At 39.0% G+C, this 13,358-nt stretch overlaps 1 protein-coding gene across 1 annotated transcript in view; it reads left to right on the forward strand.

The window, feature by feature from the left end:
* Positions 1-13,358, forward strand: part of SNX25 (sorting nexin 25) — a 255,337-nt gene that overhangs the window by 116,103 nt on the left and 125,876 nt on the right. The window lies entirely within an intron of this gene.

Genomic DNA, 13,358 nt, shown 5'->3' on the forward strand with positions numbered 1-13,358 from the left:
TTGTTTCATTTTTCTGCAAATGAATCTCCAGTTTTGCCAGCACCATTTATTAAACAAACATTCTCTTCCCCATTTAATAGATTTGGGGCCTTTGTCAAAGATCAGCTGACTATAGGTCGATGGTTCTATTTCTGGGTTCTCAATTCTATTCCATTGGTCTATGTATGTGTCATTAAACCAATACTAGGCAGTTGTGAGTACTGTGGCTATATCGTAGGTTTTGGGATCCAGCAGTGTGAGGCCTCTTACTTTGTTTTTCTTCTTTGATAGTGCTTTGCTTATCTGAGGTCTCTTTCCTTTCCATATAAAGTTAGTGATTGGTTTTTCCATATTTCTAAAGAACGTTGATGGGATCTGGATTGGGATTGCATTGAATGTATAGAGAGCTTTGGGTAGAATTGACATTTTCACAACGTTCAATCTTCCTATCCATGAGCATGGGATGTTTTTCCATTTATGTAGATCTCTTATGGTGCAAATACCTTTTTCAACAACAAAAACGATAACTATACATGTGGACTTCACCAGATGGAGTCCACAGGAATCAGATTGACTATATCTGTGGATCTTCAGCCAAACAAGGCCAGAAGCTGATTGTGGAACAGACCATGAACTGCTCATTTGCAAGTTCAAGATGAAGTTGGAGACTATTAAAACAAGTTCCCAAGGGCCAAATATGACCTTGAATATATCCCTCCTGAATTTAGAGACCATTTAAAGAATAGATTTGATGCATTGAACACCAGTGACCAAAAACCAGAGGAATTGTGGGATGACATCAAGAACATCAACCATAAAGAAAGCAAGAGGTTATTAAAAACACAGGAAAGGAAGAAAAGACTGAAATGGATGTCAGAAGAGACTCTGAAACTTGCCCTTGAGTAGAGAGTAGCTACAGCAAATGGAAGACATGACAAGAGAAAAGCTGAACAGAAGATTTCAAAGAGCAACTTGGGAAGACAGAAGTCAGTTATTATAATGAAATGTGCAAAGACCTGGAGTTGGAAAACCAAAAGGGAGGAACACGCTCAGCATTCTCAAGCTGAAATAATTGAAGAAAAAATTCAACCCTAGATTTGCAATATTGAAAGATTCCATAGGCAAAATATTGAATGATGCAGGAAACACCAAAAGAAGTTGGGATGAATAACACAGTCACAAAACTAATTGGCTGATGTTCATCCATTTCAGGAAGTGCCATATGATCAAGAACCAATGGTATTGAAGGAAGAATTTGAAGCAGCACTGAAACAATTGGCAAAGGACAAGGCTTCAGGAGTTGACGGAATACCCATTGAGATGTTTCAACAAATGGATGCCCCAATGGAGGCACTCACTCGCCTATGCCAAGAAATTTGAAAGACAGCTACCTGGCCAACAGACTGGCAGGGAGCCATATTTGTCCCTATTCCAAAGAAAGGTGATCCCACTTAATGTGGAAATTATTGAACAACATCATTGATATCACCAAACTCAGTGCCATTGAGTAGATTTGACTCATAGCGACCCCTCTTTGGGTTTCTGAGGTGGTATCTCTATGGAAGTAGATTACCCAGTCTTCCTTCTGAGGAGTAGCTGATGGGTTTGAGCCTCCAGCCTTCTGGTTAGCAGTTAAATGCCTTAGGCACTACACCGCCAGAGTAAAATCTCTTTATGTCACACGCAAGTAAAATCTTGCTGAAGATAATTCAAAAAAGGTTGCAGCAGTACATTGACAGATAATGTCCATTAATGCAAGCTGGATTCAGAAGAGGATGTGGAACAAGGGATATCATTGCTGATGTCAGATAGATCTTTGCTGAAGGCAAAGAATACCAGAAAGATGTTTACTTGTGTTTTATTGACTATGCAAAAGCATTCATTCAATTGTGTGGATCATAATGAATTATTGATAACATTGAAAAGAATGGGAATTCCAGGACACTTAATTGTGCTTATGAGGAACCTGTACATAGACCAGGAGGCTGTCATTTGAACAGAACAAGAGGATATAGTGCATGGTTTAAAATCAGAGAGGGTGTATGTTAGTGTTGTATCCTTTCATCATACTTACTCAATCTGTATGCTGAGCAAATAATCTGAGAAGCTGGACTATATGAAGAGCATGGCATCAGGATTGGAGGAAGACTCATTAAGAAACTGTGATAAGCAGACAACACAACTTTGCTGAAACTGAGGGTGACATGAAACATTTACTGATGAAGATTAAAGAGTACAGTTTGCAGTATAGATTACATCTCAACATAAAGAAAACAAAAGTCCTCATAAGTGGACCAATAAGCAGCATCACAATAAACCTAGAGAAGGTTGAAGTTGTTAAAGATTTCATATTACTTGGTTCCATAGTCAACACCCTTGGAAGCAGTCAAGACATAAAATGATATGTTGCACTGGGCCATTCTGCTGCAAAAGATCTGTTTAAAGTGCTGAAGAGCAAAGATGTCTCCTTGAAGACTAAGGTGGGCCACGCCAAGCCATGGTATTTTCAGTTGCCTCATATGCATGTGATAGCTGGACAATGAACAAGGAAGACCGGAGAAGTGCTGCTTTTCAGTTGTGTTGGTAAAGAATACTGAAAATATCATGGACTGCCAAAAGAGCTAACAAATCTGTCCTGGAAGAAGTGCAGCTGGAATGCTCCTTGGAGGCGAGAGTGGCCAGACTTCATCTGACCTACTTTGGTCATGTTATCAGAAGAGACCATTCCTTGGAAAAGTGTATCATGTTCGGTAAAGTGGAGGGTCAGTGAAAAAGGGGAAGGTCCTCAACGAGATAATTGACACAGTGACTGCAACGATGGGCTCAGGTATAGCAAGGATCGTGGAGCTGGTGCAAGGCCGGGCAGTGTTTCGTTCTGTTTTACATAGGGTTGCTGTAAGTTGTAGCCGAATTGACAGCACATAGTGATACTACCTCGGAAACCCAAGTAGGAGTTGCTATGAGTCGGGCAGAATCGACAGTATATAACAACAGCAACAACAACAACAACAATTACAGCAACATTGTATTGAGAGCTATTTAACGATTAGGAGTACCTGTTTGGCTGCTCAGATACATACCTTAGAGAAGCCCTGGAAGGAGATAATGTTTTTAAATTATAGTGTAGAACTTTCATTTCAGTTACAGTGTTAGCTTTCATTTTTCCTAGAAAATACAGAAACCCAACTTTGGGCATAAGTAATTGTTGACTAATTGTTTTGACTAATTTGAAAAATACGTCAGGAATTTCTTTTATAGGAGAGCTCCATCTCCCTTACCATATTTGAGCTATGTTAGGGGTGAGTATGTGTGTTTTTCTTTATAGTTTCTGTTACAGTATACACATACATATAATATGACTATATATGTGTATGTGTGTGTGCGTGTGTATACACACACGCACACACATATATAATGACTGTACATTTGTCAATTTCTAGGCTTCTGCTTCTCTCCTCTTCTCTTTTCGTATGCCTACCTGATGATACATGGGGAAGAGTGGAAATTCTGGTTCATCGGTTTTGATTCTGAGTAGTAGTTTCGGTAAATCACTGATGTAAACATAAAATATTAGCTGTTTAATTTTCTAATCTTAGTAATACCTTGTCTAGGAAGTATATATTATAGATGGCACTGTTTTTTTTTTTTTTTTTAAACTATGTCATGTGTTTATCTGAGCACTGCAAATGTATAATTATGGGTTCAGTTGCATAGCTTTGTTTACAAGTAAATTTTATTTTTTTATGCCTCTCTGTGCAGATTCTTGAATAGGCTATACGACATAAGTGTTTATTTATGTTTGAATCCAGAAATTGCATTTTATAAATATGATACTTGAGCTGACAGAGGATCCAAGAGCCAGTATCTCAGGTTGTTAACTGGGGCTTACATACCCACTGAAAAGTTGTCTGTCCATGGCCTGCTCTGACCCCTTTTGAAGTCTCATTGCATAGAGAGTGAAAGAGCTCACGGTGACAGAATACTCTTATTTTCTCCTTTCTCCCTAAAACTCTCAAAAACACATACACAAATAACATAAACTAACCTCTGGTTCTGGAAATGCTAACTTTATTCAAACCTATATTCTAGTATCCCTCCACCTTGTAGTTACATGCCTTCCCTTCCCAAATATGCTGCATGTTGTCTGACAAAAATAGAATTAAGACTGTTCTCTAGATGAGCATATAACTTATTTTGATAAACTGTGAATACATTAAAGTCCTAAGCACTTTTCCTTACATAAACAGTCTTAAATAATAAAGTCAGAAGATGATTATTTGATAATTCCATGGGGGTGTAAGATAACATAATCTACAATCCATAGTGACAGATTGTAAATCAGTATTCATTGCCTTCTAGACTTGCCAACTAGTATTTTGTATACCTAACAAAAGGGTACAGCACTGCATGCATATTGACATAGTTAGTGGTGTAAGAAAAAGGTCTCAAAAGAGATTTCTTGACTGAACAAATTATTTGGATTGTCTCCTATTGGTACTTCAGCGCCATTTGTCATTTTCTATGTAAGTAAGTTCCTTTATTATAAAATTTTATAAAACTTTTTTAAAAAATGCAGTCCCTGCAATGTCACAGCACCACTTCCTTGCTGTGGTTACCATTTCCATTTGTCCCTCTTTCCTATCTATTCCTGCTTTTTGTGCTTTATCTCTGGGCTAGCACTGCACTTTTGATCTCATATTGTTGATTGTTGAATGTTCCTGCCTGGTATTATTGTTCATCCCTTAGGCCTGTCTATTGTTTGGTTGAAAGTTGAGCCATTGGGGTGGGATAAGGAAGGGGTGGGCACACATATATTCAATTCCAGGCCTGAAGGTGTTTAAAGGCCATAATCTCGGGGGTTCCACCAGTCTCTGTCTGGATATTTTTATGATTTTGAGTTTCATTCCATGTTTTTCTCCCACCCTATCCAGGGCCTCCTATTGTGATCCCTTTCAAAGTAGTCAGCAGTGGTAGCTGGGCACTGTCTAGTTCTTCTGGTCTCAGGGTTGTGTAGGCTGGGATTTATGTGGTCTACTAGTCCTTTGGACTAATTGTTTCCACATGTCTTTGATATTCTTCACTCTTCTTTGCTCTGGATGAGAAGAGATCAAAAGTTAAACCTTAGATAGCTACTTACAAGCTTTTAAGACCCTAGTTGTTATTCACTACAGTAGGATGTAGAACATTGTCTTCGTGGACTATGCCATGCCACTTGACCTTGATGTCCCCTATTACTATGGTCCTGAGTGCCTAGGCCCAGCAGTTCATTCTCTCAAGGTGTTTGGTTTTGGCTAAGAAGTTTTCGTCAGTTAGTCCCCTTTTTATGATACACATAGATATTTTTATAGTACATACAAATACATATGTAGAAATATTGTCTGCCAAACTTGTATATGATCATGGGTGTCATCCCATTTGCCTACCCATGCCTGATCATGTTGCCTGTCTACCTATGTATCCAATCACAGATTAATGTTTGTTATTACTGGTAGTGCAGGATTGTGTATGTAATAGTATTTACCTTTGTTGTCTGTAACTCTTGTGAACCTCTCTGTGTCTTCCTTTTCAGTAGTACTGTTGTGCTGATCACCCCTTTTTGTATGTTGCCTTTCCCTTCACCCAAATGAATACATGTCTCTTATCTAGTTAGTAGTTTTCCCACCCTGTGATGTAGTAAATTACCTGATACAGCTTTTCTAGCCATAAGTCTTTTTAAACTCTGTGGAAGTATTTGCCGTGAGCAACTGAGGAACTCCTGATTATTAAAGTTATCCACCTGGGATATTTCTGTTGGGAGTGGCACAGAGCAACGTTCTGGGAAGTTTGCTCTCTCTCAGGTGCTTAGAATTCTGATGTTATGATTGGCTAGTTTGGCCACTCTGCCAGGCTCAAAAGGAGCCCTCTTAGAGGCAGAAATCTCTCTGACTGCTGGCTGAGAAGGACGTGCTCCTGAGAAAAACGCGCTCCAGAGAGACATGCACTCCTGAGAGATGCACACTGCTGGGAAAGAGACACAAGAGACATGCACTGCTGAGAGAGACACCGAGAGACACTCACTGCTGGGAGGGAGACTGTGAGAGACTGTTGACTGAGAGACGGCAGGCTGAGAGAGACTGAGCATTGTTGCTGAACTTGAATTGTAGCCTGGTGCTTCCCTATTAAATCCCATAATCTGTGAGTTCTGTGTGGCCACTGCAGCAAATTATTGAACCCAGCAGAAAGGTGGTGGGTGCTGCGGGAGGAATGGTTGGTGCAGGGTTGATGAAAGGGCTGGAGGAGGCAGCATGTCTGGCCTCACAGGAATAGGCCTTAGACTATTGATGGTGATTCCATCTTCCTCTTATGGGGTTAGAGGAGGTCAGAGGATGGCACCTCTTTGCCTCTTTGGCACACCCTTTCCCTCCCATCCCTAGTAGCCATCAAAGAATGTTTATTTGTATGTATAAACCTTTCCTTGACTTTTTGTAATAGTGGACTCATACAGTATTTGTCCTTCTGTGATAGACTTATTTCACTCAGCATAATGTCCTCAAAACATCCTCGTTTTGAGGTGTTTTGTAGATTCTTTGTTATTCTTTAAAAACCATTGTGTGTATGTACCATAGTTTATCCATTCATCCCTTGATGGGCAGTTAGGTTGTTTCCATTTCTTTGCTGTTGTGAATAGTGCTGCGATAAGTATGAGTGTGCATATATCTGTTTGTGTCCTGGCTCTCATTTCTTTAGGATATATAGCTAATAATGAGATTGATCAAATGGTATTTCTACTTCTAACTTTTTAAGAAAGAGCCATACCATCTTCCTCAGTGGTTACACCATTTTACAGTCTCACCAGCACTATTTGTTGTTGTTGTTATGGACCCGACTCATAGCGACCCCTCCTTGGGTTTCCGAGGCAGTATCACTATGGAAGTAGATTGCTCCATCTTCCTTCCGAGGCACTATAAGAGAGTCAGATCTCTCCACACCCAGCATTTGTTGTTTCCGTATTGTTAAACTATACTATTGTTGCAGTGAGATGATATCTCATTATCATTTTGATTTGAATCTCTTTAATGGCTGATGATCATGATCATTTCCTCATGTGTTTTTTGGCTACAAGATGAATGAATCCTAATAAGAATTAATAGGAAGGCAAAAAAAATCTGCAGTAGCACAGATTGATCTTTTTGCTCAGAAAGGTAGGTGGTGTTACATGAATTATCTTGCTGTTTGACTACTTATTTTCTGATTATAAAAATTGCTGTCTATTCAAGGGTCAGGTCAGCTGACTGTTATTGACAAGTAATAATAGTTTTTTTTGGATTCTTGCCTGGAGCTTACTCTGATGAGGCTTTTATCAGCCTCCTAACACTAATGGAGTTAATGTTTGCTCAGAGTCTGAATTGTTCCATTATTTTTCTGGTTCAATTAGAGTACTTTGCTGTCTAACTTTATTAGGGTTTTTAGGTCTCTATCTTCAAATTGCTCTCTGTAAAATTTTGGGATAGACTGCCCAAGGCATGTTTCTTTTTTAGGTTAAGTAGTTTATGAAACCATTCACTTTTCTTTCATTCATATTTGAGATAAATGCATTTTTTCTGAAGGAAGCAAAGTCCTTTAGCTCTGCTGGGCTGGAATGCATTTAAAAAAAAAAAAAAAAAAGGCCTTGAAGGAAGTTTTGAGGCAGTATCGTTATTTTCTAAATTGGTATGAGATGCTTTTACAGTAGGATTATAGAGCTAGAAGTGTTTCCTGCAAATATACTAAATCAGTGGTTTTCAACCTGGCTGTATATTAGACTTATTCTGTTGTTGTTGTTGTTATGTGCCGTCGAGTCAGCCCTGACTCATAGCAACCCCTCCTTGGGTTTCCGAGGCAGTATCACTACGGAAGTAGGATTGCCCAACCTTCCTTCCGAGGAGTGGCTGATGGGTTTGAACCGCCATCCATCTGGTGAGCAGTCAAGTGCCTTAGCCACTATGCTACCAGAGCTCCCAGACTCTTTGTAACCGAATATCCCACTGTTGATTGTCTCGTTTAGTTGTTAAATACTGTCAAGTTGGCTCTAACTCATAGTAACCTTATGTATAACAGAATGGAATGTTGCCCGGTCCCGCACCATCCTCAAAATCCTTGCTGTATTTGAGTTTGTTGTAGTGTTGTCAATCCTTCTTATTGAGGTTCTTCCTGTTTTCAGCTGATCCTCTATTTTACCAAGCATGATGTCTTTTTCCAGTGGTTTTCCTCCTGATAACATTTCTTAAGTAAGCAAGACAAAATCTTGCCATTCTTATGTCTAAGGAGTATTCTGGCTGTACTTCCTTCAAGATAGCTTTGTTTTTTCTTCTGGTAGTCCATGGTATACTCAGTATTGTTTTGTCAGTACCACAATTCAAATGAGTCAATTCTTCTTCTTCTTTTTTTAATTGTTCAGGTTTTAGATGATATGAGGCAATCAAAAATCACTTGTCTGTCACTTTGTTGTACTGCAGTGGCCTACTTGTTGCTATAATACTAGAAGCTATGCCACCAGTATATCAGACACCAATGGGGTCACTCATGGTGGATAGAGTTCAGTAGAACTTCGAGACTAAGACAGACTAGGAAGAGGGTCTGGTGATCTGTTTTCGAAAATTAGTCAATGAAAACCTTATACATAACAACAAGGAAGATGAGCCCCTCAGATTGGAAGGTACTCAAATAAGATGAGGGAAGAGCTGCCTCCTCAAAGTAGAGTAGACTTTAATGATGCAGATGGCATAAAGCCATCTCGACCTTTATTTGCTGATGTGGCATGACTCAAAATGAAAAGCAACAACTGTAAAAATCCATTAAAAATCAGAACATGGACTGTACAGAGTATGAACCTAGGAAAATTGCAAGTTGTCAAAAATAAGATAGTATGCTGGAAGATTAATATATCCTAGGTTTTAATGACCAAAATGGTATTGTAGGATTCACTACAGTCATGTGGTCTTCTATGGCAGGGATGACAAATTGAAAAGGAATGGTATTGCATTCATCCTCAAAAAGAGTATATCAGGATCTGTCCTGAAGTAAAACACTATCAGTAATAGGATAATATCCATACACATACAAGGAAGACCAGTGAATAACAACTGTAAATCAAATTTATGCATCAACCAAAGATGAAGAAATTAAAGATTTCTACCAACATCTGCAGTCTGAAATTGAACAAGCATGTGATCAAGATGCATTGATAATTACTAGTGATTAGAATGTGAAAGTTGGAAGCAAAGAAGAAAGATCAGTAGTTGTAAAATATTGCCTTGGTGATAGGAATGATGCCAGAGATCATATGATAGAATTCTGCAAGACCAATGACTTGTTTTATCAGAAAAACTTTTTAAACAACACTAAAGATGACTGATTTGACGATAAAGATTTGGAGGACAGCTACCTGGCCAACTGACTGGAAGAGATCCATATTTGTGCCCATTCCAAAGAAAGGTGATCCCACAGAATGTAGAAATTATAGAACAATATCATTAATATCACATGCAAGTAAGATCTTACTGAAGATAATTCAGAAACGTTTGCAGCAGTATATTGACAGAGAACTTCCAGAGGTTCAAGCCGGATTCAGAAAATTGAAGTTGAAGAATATGAAAGGAAGTCCACAAGAGCCAAAGTACCTTGAATACATTCTGCCTGACTGTAGACACCATCTCAAGAATAGATTTGATGCACTGTCCTTTGTTGTTTCTTTCTTTTTCTTCTTTTCTGGCATCTGAAGGATGTCAAAGGAAGGATATGGTGGCTAGACTGGTATAGAAATTTGAATTTTCCAGGGTGTTCAAGTACAAGTACTGATCATCTCTGCTAACAACACAAGACCCAGAAACCCAAATTTCATCTTGATGAAGGACTTCAAGGGGCAACTGAACAAATTTCCCACTGTTGATGTGGGTGGTGGTATAGTGGACCACAGTCAAGAAGAGTGAATGAGAGCTCACAGAGAAGCTGTATCCATTAGTGAAACTTGAAATTAAAACCATACTACAGAAAGTGCTTTGGTTGTTCCTTTGTTTTAAAGATAAAGTGGAGTCAAAGTAAACACTGAAGAAGAAAGGAAAAGTTCTTCCCTTGCAGGATATCTGGCAAATTGTGATGCCTGCATTGTGTAGTTCTTTAGAGTATTTGTAAAGAGCATGCTGAGGAAAATTATATTTTCCCTCAACAAAAATACAGATGCCTGGGTTTCCCCAGGAAGTTTTATAAAATTGGTCTGGAATGGAACCTGGGCATCAAAGTTTTTAAAAGTTTCCCAGGTGATTGTAACATGAGACTTGTATTGAGAATTTCTTTTAAATGGAACGTTCTTCCACATGCTACTATTTGAAATATTGGCTACCTAGTATGTATGTTTCATTGTATTCTAATTATTTGAAAACTGACTATCACTGTTTGAGATGTACGGTAACTCTATTGAGGAAAATGTTAATTAATCAGGACATGTCATTCTTATACCACATTTATTGTAGTAACAAAGAGCTGATTTTCCTTAAAAAAAAAAAAATAAATAAGCAACAACAACAATGAAACAAATTACTGCTGTCAAGTCGATTCCGACTGATAGTGACCCTTTAGGGCAGAGTAGAACTGCTCCATAGCATTTCCAAGGCTTACATCTTTACAGAAGCAGACTGACTCATCTTTCTCCTGCAAAGTGGCTGGTAGATTTGAACCACTGACCTTTTGGGTAGCAGCCAAATGCTTTAATCACTGCACCACTAAAGCTCCTTAATCACCCTGAAAAGATATATGTAACCCAAGGATTCACAACCTTGGCAAAAATTGACCTCTTGAGATAGACAATTCTTTGTTGTAGGCGTTGTTCTGTTTATGGTAGTATGTTTAGCAGAATTCCTCACCTCTGCTTGATGCCAGTAGCACCCACATACCTTCTGTGACAGACAGAAATGTCTTTAGATATTGCCAGTGTCCCTTGCAGGGGGTGGGGGTACAGTTGCTTCCCTCCCCCTATGAAAGCCCCTGTTTTAACCCCATGAATAGTTAGTTGTTGTTGTTGTTAGGTGCCATTGAGTCAATTACAGCTCAAAGCAAACTTACAGGACAGAGTAGAACTGCCCCATAGGATTTCCAAGCTTGTAATCTTTACAGAAGCAGGTTGCCAGGTCTTTTCTCCTGCAGAGTGGCTGCTGGGTTCAAATGGCCAACCTTTCATTCGGCAGCTAATTGCTTAGATGGCTTAACCATTGTACTACCAGGGCTCCTTCATGAATACATGGCAGGTAGCTACTAAGTTTGAGGGTCTGGTGATCTGTTTTCAAGAATTAGCCTATGAAAACCTTACATAACAAAAAAGCATTGTCTGATATAGTGCTGGAAGATGAGCCCTTCAAATTGAAAGGAACTCAAATAAAATGAGGGATTAGGTTAATCTGAAAGTTACAGAAAATCCCCAAAATAATGGTGACTCATCCTAGGTTACAGAGTTTTTCTTCTCATATAAAAGAAGTTGGGAGCTAGGCTGTCTAGGACTGGTATGACTGGTATGGGGGTTCTACCATCCTCAAGGACCAGGCTCCTTGTAGCTCACTGCTCTTCCATTCTAAAGGTATATTCCAACTTTATAATCCAGGGTGAATTCTAGAGTGCCATGCATCACATCATAATTTCAGGCAGCAGGAAGAAGGTAAGGAGAAAAGATGGCAAAGGTCATGCAATCGCTGTCTTACAGGAAAATTTTTAGAAGTTGCCACATGACATTTCTGCTTGTATTTTGTTTTCAGAACCATTGATATATAATTGGTAGTTTTATTCCAAATAGCCATGGGCCCAGTTAAAATTTGAGGATTCTATTACTAAGGAAAGGAGCCTTGGTCACGTAGTGGTTAACTGCTAGGTAGGCTGCTAACTGAAAGGTTAGTAGTTTGAACCCACCAGCAGCTCTTAGGAGAGAGTCTACTTCTCTAAACATTACAGCCTTGGAAACTGGATGGGGCAGTTCTACTCCATCCACTTTTTTTGGGGGCGAGGGGTTGTTACTGAGGAAGAAAGAGGAATGGAAATGGGATAGGCAAACTAAAGTTTTTTGCCACAGTACTACATGTATAATTATTTTAAGGCAGGACAGCTCGGCTACTCATACAAGCATTACAAAATGCAGCTTTCCTGGATTAGAGATTTGCAAAAGTTAAGAGATACGATGCCAAGCAAATTTTCAAGAAAGAGAAAGCTTTCTTTTCTTTTTTTAAGCTACCATTTATTGAGTGGAATCCCTCGGTGTTGTACACGATTAAACATGTTTTGTTGCTAACTAACACCACTTGTCTGTCAGTTTGTTGTACTGTGGTGGCATGCATGTTTCTGTGATGCTGGAAGGTAGCCCATCAGTATTTCAGATACCAGCAGGATCACCCATGGTGAACAGGTTTCAGCAGAGCTTCCAGAGTAAGCCAGATTGGGAAGAAGGAAGAGGCTATCAGCTTCTGAAAAAATAGGCCACTGCCAACCTTATGACTAGCTGTGAAACATTGTTTAACATAGTGCTGGAACTCCTTAGGTTGAAAGGCACTTAAAATATGACTGGCAAAGAGCTGCTTCCTCAAAGTAGAGTTGACTTTAATGACGTGGATGGAGTAAAGGTTTGTGGACTTCGTTTGCTGATGTGGCAACTCAAAATGAGAAGAAACAGCTGAGGTGATATACTAATAATTGGAACATGGAATATATGAAGTATTAGGAAAATTAGACGTATTCAGAAATGAAGTGGAAGGCATAAAGATTGGTATCTTAGGCATTACTGAAATAAAATGGACTTGTATTGGCCATTTTGAATCAGACAGTCATACAGTATACTATGCCAAGAGTGACAGATTGAAGAGGAATGATGTCACATTCATTATCAAAAAGAACATTTCAAAATCTATCCTGAAGTACAATGTTGTCAGTGATAGGATGATATCCATTTGCCTATGAAGAAGACCAATTAATACTACTACTATTCAAATTTATGCACCAATCACTAAAGCCAAAGATGAAGAAATTAAAGACTTTTACCATCTTCTGCAGTCTGAAATTGACCAAACATGCAATCAAGATGTATTGATAATTACTGATGATTGGAATGCAAAAGTTGGGAACAAAGAAGAAGCGTTGGTAGTTAGAAAATATGGCCTAGGTGATAAAAATGATGATGGAGATCTCATGGTAGCATTACATAAGATCAGTCATGTATTCATTGCAAATATCTTTTTTCAGCAACATATATGGCAGCTATACAGAAGTCTGGTGGTTCAAACCCACCAGCCATTCCTCAGAAGGAAGGTTGGGCAATCTACTTCCATAGTGATACTGCCTGGGAAATCCAAGGAGGGGTCTCTATGAGTTGGATCTGACGCCATAGCAAT

Source organism: Orycteropus afer, unplaced genomic scaffold (genome assembly GCF_000298275.1).
Source record: "Orycteropus afer afer isolate SDZICR_OR568_19922 unplaced genomic scaffold, OryAfe1.0 scaffold00215, whole genome shotgun sequence".
NCBI lineage: Eukaryota > Metazoa > Chordata > Mammalia > Tubulidentata > Orycteropodidae > Orycteropus > Orycteropus afer.